The sequence below is a fragment of the Triticum aestivum genome, chromosome 7A (genome assembly GCF_018294505.1).
Source record: "Triticum aestivum cultivar Chinese Spring chromosome 7A, IWGSC CS RefSeq v2.1, whole genome shotgun sequence".
Taxonomy (NCBI): domain Eukaryota; kingdom Viridiplantae; phylum Streptophyta; class Magnoliopsida; order Poales; family Poaceae; genus Triticum; species Triticum aestivum.
This window is the reverse complement of record NC_057812.1, coordinates 256977279-256991186: the sequence shown is the minus strand read 5'-3', so window position 1 is coordinate 256991186 and position 13908 is coordinate 256977279.

The following is a 13908-nucleotide window of genomic DNA, read 5'->3' as shown; positions in this document are numbered from 1 at the left end:
CAAAGCATTCCGACAAGGTTTCTTCTGGCCGACAGCCCTCCAGGATGCAACTGCACAAGTAACCAAGTGTGAAGCGTGCCAGTTCCATTCCAAACAGATACACCAGCCAGCTCAAGCTCTCCAGACGATCCCTTTATCCTGGCCATTTTCGGTCTGGGGGCTCGACATCCTTGGCCCCTTTCCCCGAGCTATCGGGGGCTTTGAGTTCTTGTACGTCGCCATCGACAAGTTCACAAAGTGGCCGGAAGTGGAACCAGTGAGGAAGGTGATAGCACAGTCAGCAGCCAAGTTCTTCAGGTCGATTGTTTGCCGTTTCGGGATCCCTAACAGGTTCATCACCGACAACGACACGCAATTTACGAGCCGCACCTTCATACAGTACGTCCAAGATCTTGGCGCCAAGGTCTGCTTCGCTTCTGTTGCTCATCCGAGAAGCAACGGTCAAGCGGAGAGGGCGAATGCTGAAGTGCTGCGAGGCCTCAAGACCAGAACTTTCGACAGGCTGCACAAGTGCGGAAGAAACTGGATCGAGGAGCTGCCGGTGGTTCTTTGGTCGATCAGGACAACGCCAAATCGAGCCACTGGCCAGACACCCTTCGCTCTAGTCTACGGAGCAGAGGCAGTTCTCCCCACGGAACTCGTTTACGGGTCACCTCGAGTGCTCGCTTATGATGAGCTCGAGCACGAGCAGTTGCGCCAAGATGACGCGCTGCTCCTTGAGGAAGACCATCTTCAGGCTGCTGTGCGAGCCGCTCGCTACCAGCAAGCTTTGCGTCGCTACCATAGCCGCAAAGTTAAAGCCAGGAGCTTCGAGGAAGGCGACCTTGTTCTTCGGCGTGTTCAGTCCGCCAAGAATTCCAACAAGTTGACACCGAAGTGGGAAGGCCCTTATCGGGTGAAACAAGTCACTAGGCCCGGTGCTGTCCGCCTTGAAACCGAAGATGGCATTCCGGTGAGAAACTCCTGGAACATTGAACATCTTCGTAAGTTTTACCCGTAGGGCGCGGTTGCCGGAACCTTTTCCGGCAACCACCTTTTGTACAAGTCTTGCCGGTGTTGCATGTAATCCTTTGTACAAAGCCGGGCACAGACCCCCTGCACCAGTAAAGTTCATGTGCCCCGCACATCTTGTCAGTTTTTTTATGCTATAATCCTTTTTCGCATATGTTATCTGACACTTTGTGCAGCACCAGACCCCGGTAAGCGATAACGAGCCCAAGGCTCCATATCATTACTTTATTTCTCTGTTTCTTTCTCAAAAGAAGGAAGGTTCCCTCGCCCACAAGGTTTACCGGGGGGGGGGGGGAAGGAGAAGATAATGGTGTGGACCAGGCCGTTCAAGAAAGTTTCTCCTTGCCGGGAAGCAGACGACAGAAAAGCTAAGTTGCTAAAGTTTGAGCAATCAGTTTTTTAAGTTTTTGAGTTATTTTCCTTGAACGATCGTGCTTTGTATGGAAAACCTGTGCGCGGAGGAACCAACTCGTAGCTAGCTGCGCCCTTACTTTGTTTCGAGTCCGCTCAACAACTTAAGTGAGCTGCAACTAGTTGCGACAAGGTTGCTTGTCGGTAGCGACCCCGCCAGCAGGCTGCTGAAGTTCCGCACTCGGCGCTCGCGGCAAGGGTGCCTGCACCGGCAAGTTTCCCTAGAAAGCGTAGGGCAGAACCATACAAAGCCAAGAGTCGAGTAAAGGAAGTAACACAACAATTTTTTGCCTAAGATAGAGTTATATTACAAAAATAACTTGTCGCGCCTCTAATAAAGTGTTCCCATGACATGACTGGCAGCGACAAGAAAAGAAGAAAACGGACGGCCTAATCTACGCGACCGCCGTCAACCCTTTTGACCTCATTCACCCTGTCCACAATGGGTGCGACGAGGGCCTTAAGTGCGTCAAGATCAGCGTCCGCCGGCAGCCTCTTGAGGACGTTGGTAAGGTTGAGGCCCGGATTGCGGAAGGCCACCTTCACCAGCACCTTCTCCAGAACTCCGGCACAAATCGAGCGTGACTCGTCGGCCAACTGCTTTGGGATCCGTTCCCGGAGTTGCTGGAGCGCCGCCGCCACGCCTTTGAAGAACAGAGTGAGCTTGGCGCTGGGTTGGAGGTTCTCGTCGGAGGAGTACCCGAAGCCTTCCACCCCCAATTGCACCAGCTCCTCTTTGATGACTGCAGCAATGTTCACGAGGCCCTCCGTCCAGAGCGCCACACTCGCTAGCTGCGCCTCATTGGCCTTGATGTCCTTCTTCAAGTCCGCCTCCCGTTTCTTGGCGCCGTCCAACGTCTCCGTCAGGGTGGCCAGCTTCAGCTCCAGATCAGCATTGGAATTCTTGGCGGCGCGCAGCTCTTTGCCCTTCTCGGAGAGTTGGCCCTGCAGCTCACCATGGACAAGGGCGTCCTTCTCGCGCTCCAGCTTGAGCGCGGCAAGCTCTTCGCCACCCACCTTCAGATCAGCCTCCAGCTGCGCCACCTTTACTTCCAATTCCTTCTTGGCGGTCTCGGCAGCCGCAGCCGCATCCTTTGCCTCTTGGAGCGACCCGCCAAGTGCCCGTTCGCGCGCGGCAAGCTCCTCCCCGTGGCTGTCGAGGTTCACTTTCCGCTGAGCCAGCTCGCCTTCTCGCGCGTACAGCTTCTCGCCGGTGAGCCACTGCTGCTCTTCAGCTTCGGCCTTCTCGAGGAGGAAGGCCTTCCGCTCTTCAGCAAGCTGCTCCCGCTCCTCCGCCAAGGCCCGGAGAGCTTCCTGGCGAAAACCCCGGAGCTCCTCCGCGCGTTTCTCTATATCCACGCTCGCTTTCGCGACGAGCGCTTCCCGGGACTCCAACTTGACTTGACAGGCGCGATAGAGCGCCAGCAGCCTCCGCAACAGCCGCTCCTCCTCGGGCTCGTCACCGCTGCTTCCCGGTGCGTCAACGATCGACAACCCGGCGGAGGCGAGCACCTCCCCATCCAAAACTTCTCCTTCCACCGGCGCCTTGGAGCTTGACGCCCAAGGGAGCTTGATGAAGATGCCCTCGCCAGCCTTCAGATAGGCGCCGGGCTGGGGCTCCTCGGAGCCTGATGCTGCAGCAGCGGCGGAGGGATCGGCGGTCGATGCAGCGCCTGACGCTCCTGCGGCCTCAGGGCCGTCAGTGCGATCGCCAGATCCCCCGCCAGCTTCCTCGGCGGCAGCCTTGGCGGCCTCTTCACCGGCAGGCACATCGGCACCAGCTCCGTCTTCGGCGGCCGCGGCATCATCAGTGTTGCCGCGCGCGTCCTCTCCGCCGCCCGCCTCGGTCTCCATCGGATCCACGGAGGGTGGACCTGACGACCGGAGAAGAATGAGAAGTCAAACAAGCACTCAAGAAGAAAAATCAGCAGAAGAATACAAAGAAAGTTTCGGGCAGGAAGGATTACCTGTGCTGGGATCCGCTGTCATAAGCTCCGCCACCGGCGGATCGTTAGCGCTGTCCCTTGCCGGAGACTCCTCCCTTGCCAGAGGCTCCTCCCTTACCGGAGAACGCTCCCTTGCCGGGGAGTCCGCCCTTGGCGGCGTAGTCGAAGCAGACGACGAGTCGGAGGTGATCACCACGCCCTCCTGATGAAGCTGTTCTGCTCCTGCACAAACAAACCAGTGATCAGATGTCAACAAAGGAAAAGAGCAACCACGCGCACCCAGAAGCAGAAAGTAAACCATATGCTTACGCTGGGGGCTGCGCTGGGGGCTGCTCTGCGAAGTGATGGCCGGATCCGGCAAGGTGGTCTCGGGCGCGCCTCCTGTCGTCGCAGTGGGCTCGTCCTCGATAATCACCACCTGAGCCTTGGCCCTCTTCGCCGCCCTCTGGGCCAGAGTCCTGAAAAGGGAGAGTCCAGGGTGGGTCAGATCAAATGCAAGATAGGAATGGCAAGTTGAAGAACTACAAGAACAACAAGGGAGTCTTACTCTTCTTCCTCTTCCTCGTCGGAGCTGAGCGCGGAGAGGTCGAAGTTCGGCCCGCCTCCGGCGCGACGAGGTGGAGGGGTGGGATCCCTTGGCCGCTTGGCGGGGACTGCGGCGCCAGCCCGAGATGACCCCGCCCCAGTTGCCACTGCGGCGGGAGGCGCACCCGCGGCAACCGTACTTGCCGTGGTGGAGCGCGTCGCGCGGCGCTGCGACTGTTGACCAGCTTGCCGCCCTGCTGCGTCCCCGATCCTGCGGAGGCGCCTTCTTGGCTGCACTGGGGGCTGCGTTCCGGGCCCTGTTCCCGGCAAGCTCCCCGGAGATGGCGGGCCGCTCGCACCCTCGGCGGGCTCACTCAACTCGGCGTCGGGCGCGGCAAGCTCTTCTTCGTCTTCAGGCCACTCCCGCTCAGCAAGACTCATCGCCGATGCCGCGTCCGCTTCCTCCACCGTGAACCCAAATTCACCCGCGGCTGCGGCTGCCGCAGCCTCTTCCACCCTAGTGGCGATGCGTTCCATCTCTTGATCGGTGGTGTCGCGGGTGAGGAGCTTCTTGTCGTCAGCATTGACCGCTACTTCCACTAGGCTGTCGAAGAACTGCTGCACAACGTCTCCGGCAGGCTCTTGCCAAGTTGGAGCGATCCCGTGCGAATCACACAACGGCATCATGGCGCAGATGCGGTCACGCGAGGAGTTGTTGCACAGAGGAACGACGCCTGCCGGCAACCTGAACCACTCGGGATGCTGTGGGTCGTGCTTGAATATCTCCTTGAGTATCCCGTCCAACTCTATGACGGTGAAATTGAAGTTGAGGCTTGGGCGCAACCTCATGATATTTGCCGGGCCTCCAAATTCCCAGGCGGGTCTCCCCCTCGCCTGCAGAGGGGCGATGCGCCAGCGAAGGAAATCTGCGCCGACAGCACCTACAGTCAGCCCGGCAAGCCTGAGACGCAAGATCCGAGTGGTGGCGATCTTCAGCTTGTCGTCGTCCACGGACAGAGCGCTCCAGTCATTGCCACACACTGCTGGGGCTTGGCGCAGGGCGGTGAACGGCTGCGGGCTCTCTTCTACAACCCAGCACCAATCTGCTCTCCACTCGTCCCACTTGCTGCGGAGCTCCCCCTCCAGATAGGTCTCCTTCTTGCCGGCCCGCGAGATCCAGGCGATCCCGCCGGCAAGAGGTTCCCCTCTCTTGACACGAGGCATAAAGAAATGGCGGAAGAGAGCTACGTTGGGGTGGACTCCGACAAAGTTCTCGCATAGATGGGCGAAAACTGCCATGGTCAGAACGGCGTTGGGGGTGAAGTCAAGGAGGTGGAGCCCATAGGTGTTCATGACGTCGCAAAAGAAATCAGAGAATGGCGGGCAGAGCCCGCAGTAGAAGAACACGGCGAAGAAAGGATATCCGCCAACTAGAGCTGCTTGCGAGGCGACGGCGGAGAGTACCTTCGTGCACGGAAGCGCCCGCGTCTCCGTCGACCAGAAGAGATAGTACCACTCCCTCAGCTCCTTCACGGAGAGCTCGGGGGGGGAAAGTGGCCCGCTCCTTCTGCAGCGCCTCAAGCCGCTGCGCTTCGGTCGACTTCACAGCTTTCGCGGCCGCGGCCTTCGTGGCCTTCCCCTTCCCGGGCTTCGAAGGCATGGCGGAGGCGGTGGGGGAGATCGACGGCGCTGGTGGTGGCAGCAGCGACGGGGGCGGAGCGCTGCCCTCTTTCAACTCTGCAAGCGGAGGAGGGCGGCGAAGATTTCTGAGATTGCAGCAGCGAAGGGCGAAGGTGGGGGAAATGCCCCTGTTTCCCCTGCTTATAAAGAGGGACGGGGCGGACATTTCGGCCTTCCAGATAAACAACCACCCACGATCTCTCCCACGACTCCGCGATTGACGCGTGCCGTTACGGGGGGGGGCGGTGGATACGGAGTTAGATTCGGCATAACCCAGGCTCCGCGCGTGCCCATGCCCTGTTTTGGGCCTGGCCCAACAGCGCTCGGCACCGTGTGTGTCCCAGGCCCGGGGGCTCCTGTCGGTGTACTAGAGTAGGGATACCCTAGTATCCCGAACTTGTGCACGGGCAGTTGCAGCGCTGCGCGGCAAGGCTTGCCGGACGACCGCCAGAGTCCTCCGTGGGTTCCTCTGGAGCCGTTCAAGAACAAAGCATTCAAGATGAAGAGACAAGGCCCCGGCAAGAGGATCTTGCCGGGAAGAGACAAGGCCCCGGCAAGAGGAGCTTGCCGGGAAGGCCAACCACGGCACTTCAAGAAACTTGCCGCGATGCACCGCACGTCCCGGCAAGGTCCGGTGAGCGACAAGCTTCTGGACTCGACAAGACGACGACCCCGACAAGGTACTCGCCGGGGGCCCGCTGCCACTCTGTACCCATGCTCCAGCGCACCCACCCGCGTGTCGCCATGAGGCTTCCTCAGGGGCGCGTGGCGGGAGCCTGTGCAGCCAGGGGTACGCGGTGGCAAGCGGAGATGAAGAGAAGGCCATCGTGGCAAACGGTGGCGCTCCTAACGGTCACCTTTTGCACTATTTAGGCAACTCAGACGGGCATTCAATGACCTTGTCCCCTGCCGTCAGAGTTAGGTAGGGTGCACTGTGTCCACAGTAGCGGTAGCTGCACCTACCGCATCCTTTTCCATTTTTACCCTTCTAGTCTATGTTGCCACCTGTCGGTGACCCCTTGAAAGTATAAAAGGAGGCCCAAGCGCAACGTAGAAGGGGTTCGGGTCATTCGAAACATCAGGAACACTCTCACGCTCGGTCTGGCAGCGTCCATCGCTCCTGAGCAAGAATTCAATACACACAAACAAGCAGCAGTAGGGTTTTACGCATCCGTGCGGCCCGAAGCTGGGTAAAACTGCTCGCGTGTACCGCCTCGATCCACTCTTTGCGCGGCCTCCGCCCCCCTCCGAACCGAAAGGGGCCCGGTCCCCATAGGTGTTGGTGGATCAGTTTCCCCGACAACTCCTAAGTCAATATACTCATATATAGATGACCTAGTCATCACCAATTGCTTGATAGATGCTAGAATTGATTGTGCATGCTTTGACACATGTTTCATTTTCTATCTTATTGTGTGAGCATGTTGATTACATATTTTCTCCATTCGAGGACATCCATTTGTTGTTTTGATTGTCTTGGTTTTTATTGGCCAAATGGATGGACAAGAATGCCTAAGAACTTTCTCTAGCTATCTATGCTCTTCTTGTCTCAAAATATATTCATGCTATATCACAAAATTGAACAAGTATTTTTCGGACCCTCGGGTGAGGAGCACTCGAAGCCACCGATCGGTCAAGGGCCGCCTTCCGAAACCTTCTACTGCATTTCGGTCAGACCAATTCAGTCAAACTCGGTCACACCGAAAGCATTACACTGATCTAGGTTTTCAATCTCGGTGCTACCGATTAGACCGACTCGGTCTCACCGAGTTGTTGTAACTGCATGCAGTTTCGCATCTTGGTGCCACCGATTCGTTCCACTCAGTGCCACCGACAACACATGGGTATTTATATGTAGCAGCCCATACGGTTGAAAATTCTTTCAAACATCACGCACCCGTGCCCCATTGCTGCCACCCCCTTGGTCTCCGGATCATCGCCGTCGTCTCATGTGCGTCTCCGCCGCCGTCAACGGCATTCGACTCTGTGGCTGGCGTCATAGAGGATCGTCAGCGAGGTAGGGTTTGATTCAATCTCCTCGTGCTTTCCCCGTCCGATTCAATGCACAAGGAAAATGTCATGCTTCTAACCACGTTTGAGATACTGCTATCCACCAAAAAATTCCACTAGAATAGATTTGAATAAAAAAATTAGGGTTAGGTTTCCACCGAACTCATCTCGGACTGACCAAAATGAAATTTTTCGGTCCCACTGATTGGCTCAGGCCATTGCACAATTACAACTTGGTGCCACCGAAACATACTACTTGGTGAGACCGAAAGTAAAATCTCAGTGAAACTCTAGCATATCGGAGCCACCAAACCACAACTCGGTCTGACCTAAACTATGTGTTTAGGTTCTGAGAGTGCTTCGATGTCACCGAAATGGTCAAATCGGTAGCTCCAAAATGCTTTCGATGGAGAACTAAAACTAAAGTTTGGACTCAAATTTTTGAAAAACAATCTGTTTTTTGTGATACTCATCCACTCTGCCCATACCTATCTATTCACAGGGTCAGCTTTGCAAGATGTCAGATGCCAGTGACAGTCAGAATCAATCAGAGCACAATGTCAATCTTAGTGAGGGCTCAAGCCCTAGTGACAGTTATGATGATGGCATCAGGAGCACTCCAAGCAACTTGCCAAAGGCTGCCACTAGAACAAGGAAGAAGAGAACCTCAGAAAGTGAGGATGAGGACTTTGTTGCAGATGAAGAGGTTACTTCCAAGAAGAAAGCAGCTCTCAGAAAGGAATATGGCTCTACAGCCACCACCAAGCCTAGTGCTAAGAAGAAAGCTCCTGCCAAAAGAGTTCCAATGTCAAAACCTCGGAAAACTATAGCTCCACAAGAGACAATGACATTCACTCTTGAGCAATTAGATGATGAAGAAGCTGCTGCTGAAAATAAGAAGAAGAGGGCTGGGAAAACCACTACCGCAGTGCTTGGCTAGCCTTCCATGAGGGAAGAAGAAGAGGAAGAAGAGGATGCGGAACCTGTTGCACCTCCAGCCAAAACTCAGAAGCTCATGGCAGATGCCATGAAGTCAACTGCTGCTCCATCCAAGCCCAAGTCAAAACCCAAAGTTTTTGCACCCAAGAGGTCTACTAGAAACATATCAACTAATGACAAGAACAAGGCCCTAGTGCATGAAGTTCAAGATGATGATGAGCCACTAGTGCTAAGAAAATTGAGGCCCAAGATTCCAGATCATGACAATGGCCATCCAGTTGCTGAGAACATGATGCTCAGGGAGGACAAGGGTCTGAGAGATGGAGGAAAGTGGATCCATATTCAGTGAGGAGGAGGACATCCTGTGACTACCATTTCCACACTAGGGAACAACAAGACTTCTATGAGATAGTGCTACTTTATGAAAAGCCCATTGTCAGTGACATGAAGTGGGTGCACTGGAAGTACATTGATGCAAATGAAGATTACTTCCCCCATGTTCATGAGAGCTTCAGACTTGCTGGAGTAGATGCATTCGTTGGTCAGAAGCTCGCAAAGTGGAATGACAAGATGATCATGCAGTTTTACTCCACATCACACTTCTATCCATATGGGAGGATCACTTGGATGACTGAGGGCCAAATGTACCAGTCATCAATCTCTGAGTGGGCTGCTCTTCCGAATGCCCCTGAAGAAGATGAAGATCACGTTGATGTCTATGGCAAGCCCGAGATGGACCACAACTCCATGGCTAACATGTATAAGACCATTCATGAGGATGATTTGGAAACTCATAAGCTTGGGTTAGTCAAGAATTTGCTAGCAGGGTTGGCCACAACAAACACCATTCTAAGATTCACTCTTTTGCCCAAATCTGGTGATGAGAGGATGATCCGTGGCCACTCCATCAATTTGCTTCACTTGTTTGACTCCCTACCTCAAAAATTCAATGTTATGAGCTTAATAGTTGAGATAGTCAAGAGGACTGCTGCTGACTAGAAAAGGTCTTGCAGATATGCCCCTCACATTCAGATGCTTATCAACTCCAAGGTTGGTACAGATACATATCTACTTGATCGTGAGCACCTTCCTCTTCAGCCAGAGTTCAAGGACAATGTAGTGGTGATGGATCCTTCATACCCTACATCAGTTGAGGCTCAAGAGAAGGCTCAAGCAGCAGCAGAAGCAAGGGCGGAAAAGGAAGCCATTGCACCCAATGAGTCAATATCAAATCTCAAGTGTAAGCTAGACCAAATGAAATATCTGTTGGAAGCAACAGTGAGGATTGAGCGAAGTCTGGCCAACTTAGCCAAGAACCAGGAGAGCCTAGAGCAGATTGTGGAGGACAAGATGTACAATCTAGATGTCAAGGTCACAGAGATCCAATCTATTGTGGAGAAGCTTAGAGATGATGCTGAAGATGGCAACGAGCACACCACTATGGAGAGGTTTCACATAGTGCCAAGGGTAGCCAGATCCTCAGTTGTGTCAGTTGCAGACATGAGGCCTACTCACTCTGCACCTGCCACTACTGCTACACTGCCACCTCCAGTGCCTACACCACTAGTGCAGCAGACTTCAGTAGAAGCATTCGCAGAGGCAGTTCTCTCAATGCTATCTACACATACAGGAGCCACAAGCCAGAAGACCCCTTCAAGATCTTCGAAGGATCGTGCCTATAAAGACATATATCACTATACTTTTTCGAGCTTTTTGGTAACTTGTTGCCCAAGGGGGAGAAAATTTAGATCATAGGCTCGGAGATAGAGTGTCTCATTCTTTTGCTTGTTGGTTTTTGTTGCCCGTTGCTACATTGTCTGTTTTTTCGTGCTACTTGGTCGTTTTTATGCTCGTGAGATACTACGGTTGGTTGTGTGGTTGATCATACTATGTTTAATGTGTGACTTATGCTTATCTCTATGATTACTTGTGTATGATCATTCACTTATGTATTTGGTGATGCGTGCATGTTATTTCACTCGTATCATTTTGTGCACTCCACCAAAATGTATGTGACATGAAAGAGTGACCCATGATCCTAATCGATTGTGCATTTGCATTCGAACGCAAATTTTTAATAATGCACAAATTTAGGGGAGCTCTTGCTTATCCCATACTTCTCAAAGCGATAATGTATTTCATTCATTTTATAATTTGTCGAAGCTTTGATCTATATGTTGTCATCAGTTACCAAAAAGGGGGATATTGAAAGTGCAACTAATCCTCGGGTGGTTTTGGTAATTCATAAAAACATATAGTTCATTGAACTAATATCCATTCAAGATAAGTATTTGAGGATGTTCAATGATTGGCATGGCATGGACTAGAGATGTGGACCCCTCAAAATGATAAGGTCAAAGTTTGGCAAAAGCTCAAGACTCTACATTTCTATTTAAGTGATTGAAGATCACATTGAGTCCACAGGAAAGCCAATACTATTAAAAGGGGATGAGGTGTTGCTTAATGGTCTACTTGCTCAAGTGCTTAGTGATATTGCTCCAAAACCCTCAGCCACTTTCTCCATCCAAATGTCAAAACCCTAATTCCAAACTCGGCCCCGCCGATTCTTTCAACCTGGAGCCATCGAGTTCTCTTGACATAGCCATTTCCGGAAACCCTAGCGATTCGGTCACACCAAAACCGATCTCGGTTCCACCGAGATGGCCTTGCCAGCGCTCCGTGATCTATTGCATTCGCTTCGGTCCCAACGAGTTATGCAATCGGTCTCACCGAGTTGGCTTGACAGATTCTCTATTGCTTATTGCTTCACTTTGGTCGCACCGAGTTGATGCAATCGGCTCCGCCGAGATGATGTTTTCCCTAAGCCCTAGCATATCGCTCCCACCGAGTTGTTCTAGTCGGTCCCATCGATATTCCTAACGTTCATATATTTGAACAGATCGGTGCCACCGAGATGAGTCAAAAGTGTGCAACAGTTAGATTTTTGTGGAGGCTATATATACCCCTCCACCCCTTCCTCCTCATTGAGGAGATCCATTAAAACGTGCCTACACTTCCACCATCCATTTTCTGAGAGAGAACCACCTACTCATGTGTTGAGATCAAGAGATTCCACTCCAACCTTTTGAACCTTAATTTCTAGCCTGGCCCAAGTTGCTTTCCACTCAAATCCTTCTTCCACCATAGCCAAATCTGTGTGAGAGAGTTGAGTGTTGGGGAGACTATCATTTGAAGCACAAGACCAAGGAGTTCATCATCTACACACCATCTATTACCTTTTGGAGAGTGGTGTCTCCAAGATTGGTTAGGTGTCACTTGGGAGCCTCCACGTGATGTTGAGTTGAACAAAGAAGTTTGTAAGGGCAAGGAGATTGCCTACTTTGTGAAAATCTACCCGAGTGAGGCAAGTCCTTCATGGATGATGGCCATGGTGGGATAGACCATGTTACTTCTTCATGGAGCCTTCATGGGTGGAGCCCTCCATGGACTCGTGCAGCCGTTACCCTTCATGGGTTGAAGTCTCCATCAACATGGACGTATGATAGCACCACCCACCGGAACCACACCAAAATCTCCGTGTCTCCATTGCGTTTGCACGCTCCAAACCCTTTCCTTTACCTTCATATGCAATGTTTTACTTTCCCTTGCTAAACTCTTAGAATTTCATGTGTTAGTTGATTGCTTGACTTGTGCTAATTGCTAAAATATGCCCACAGCTAAAATTGGGAAAAGGATAGATTTTTATTTGGTGAAGTAGTCTAATCACCGTCCCTCCAGACATACTTTCAATTCTACATGGTGAAATAGAGAGAAGGCCTCATAATCTGGCAGCAGAGCCGTTTGATCCGGCGGTCGCGCCGGTCCACCAGCGCCATACCCGCTTTGCTAACAAGTTGGGGGTCGCCACCCTGGACTAGGATCTTGCCGGAGACGAAGGCCATCTACGATCTTCTTTGAGCCGACTTCGACCAGGCCAACTATTACTGCGTTGACTCCATAGCACAGGTCATCGCTCAGCTTGATGCCAAGCTTGACTTGCTTTCGGCCCGCATCAACGAAGTCAAGGTGTTGATTGGCGTCGACATCGACGATCTACGGCATGGGCTTGACTGATCCATGACGAATTTGTCAGACCCCTCCAAGAGCACGCGACCATGCCATTGATACGTCCATTTTGCATCATGTTTCCCTACTGTTATTTATAATATTTTTATGCATAATAATGCTTTATGGAGTAATTCTAATGCCTTTTCTCTCATAATATGCAAGGTTTACACAAAGAGGGAGAATACCGACAACTGGAATTCTGGACCTGAAAAAGCTATGTCAGAGATACCTATTCTGCACATCTCCAAATGAGCTGAAATTTTATGGAGAATTATTTTAGAATATATAATAAATATTGGAGCAAATAACTACCGGAGGGGGGCTGTCTGGTGCCCACAAGACACCAGGGCGCTCCAGGCCCCCCAGGCGCGCTCTAGTGGGTGGTGGGTAGCCTAGCCCACCTACGGTGCCCATCTTCTGGTATATAAGGTCTTTTAACCTGGAAAAAAATAAGGGGTGGACTTTCGGGACGGAGTGCCGCTGTCTCGAGGCGAAACTTGGGCAGGAGCACTTTTGCCCTCCCGCGGAGCGATTCCGCCGGGGAACTTCCCTCCCAGAGGGGGAAATAGAAGCCATCATCATCACCAACAACCCTCTCATCTTTGGGAGGCCAATATTAATCAACATCTTTAACAACACCATCTCATCTCAAACCTTAGTTCATCTCTCTTGTGTTCAATCTTTGTACCGGAACCTCAGATTGGTACCTGTGAGTGACTAGTAGTGTTGATTACAACTTGTAGTTGATTACTATATGGTTTATTTGGTGGAAGATTATATGTTCAGATCCATTATGCTATTTAATACCCCTCTGATCTTGAGCATGAATATCATTTGTGGGTAGCACTACAAAAAAGACACATCCGTGACATTTTGGCCCGAACGAAAAGCTTTTCTGTCATGCTTATGACACTTCTGTGACAATAATTGTGAGAAAGACACGCATCATCATAGATTTGCATGGAGTTAGGACGGTGGATACGTAGTATACCGGCTTTTGAAGCGGGAACTTATGCCCGTCCGTCTCTCATTCGACGACGAGCACTGCGCTTACAACTTGGTGTGTTGCCGCTATATATAACAGCATTGGTTCGCCGACATTTGGCGCGGCCAAGATTGGGTTTGTGGCCAATACGACTTTTATTTCTTCCAATCCGGCCGTGGCCGCATTTGTCCATTCAAAGTGTTCGGTGCGTCGAAGAAGGCGACAAAGAGGTATTGTCTTTTCTCCTAATCGGGAGATAAAGCGGCTTAAGGAAGCCACGCATCCAGTTAACTTATGGATTTGCTTGAGGTCTGTTGGGATAGCCAACTGTGA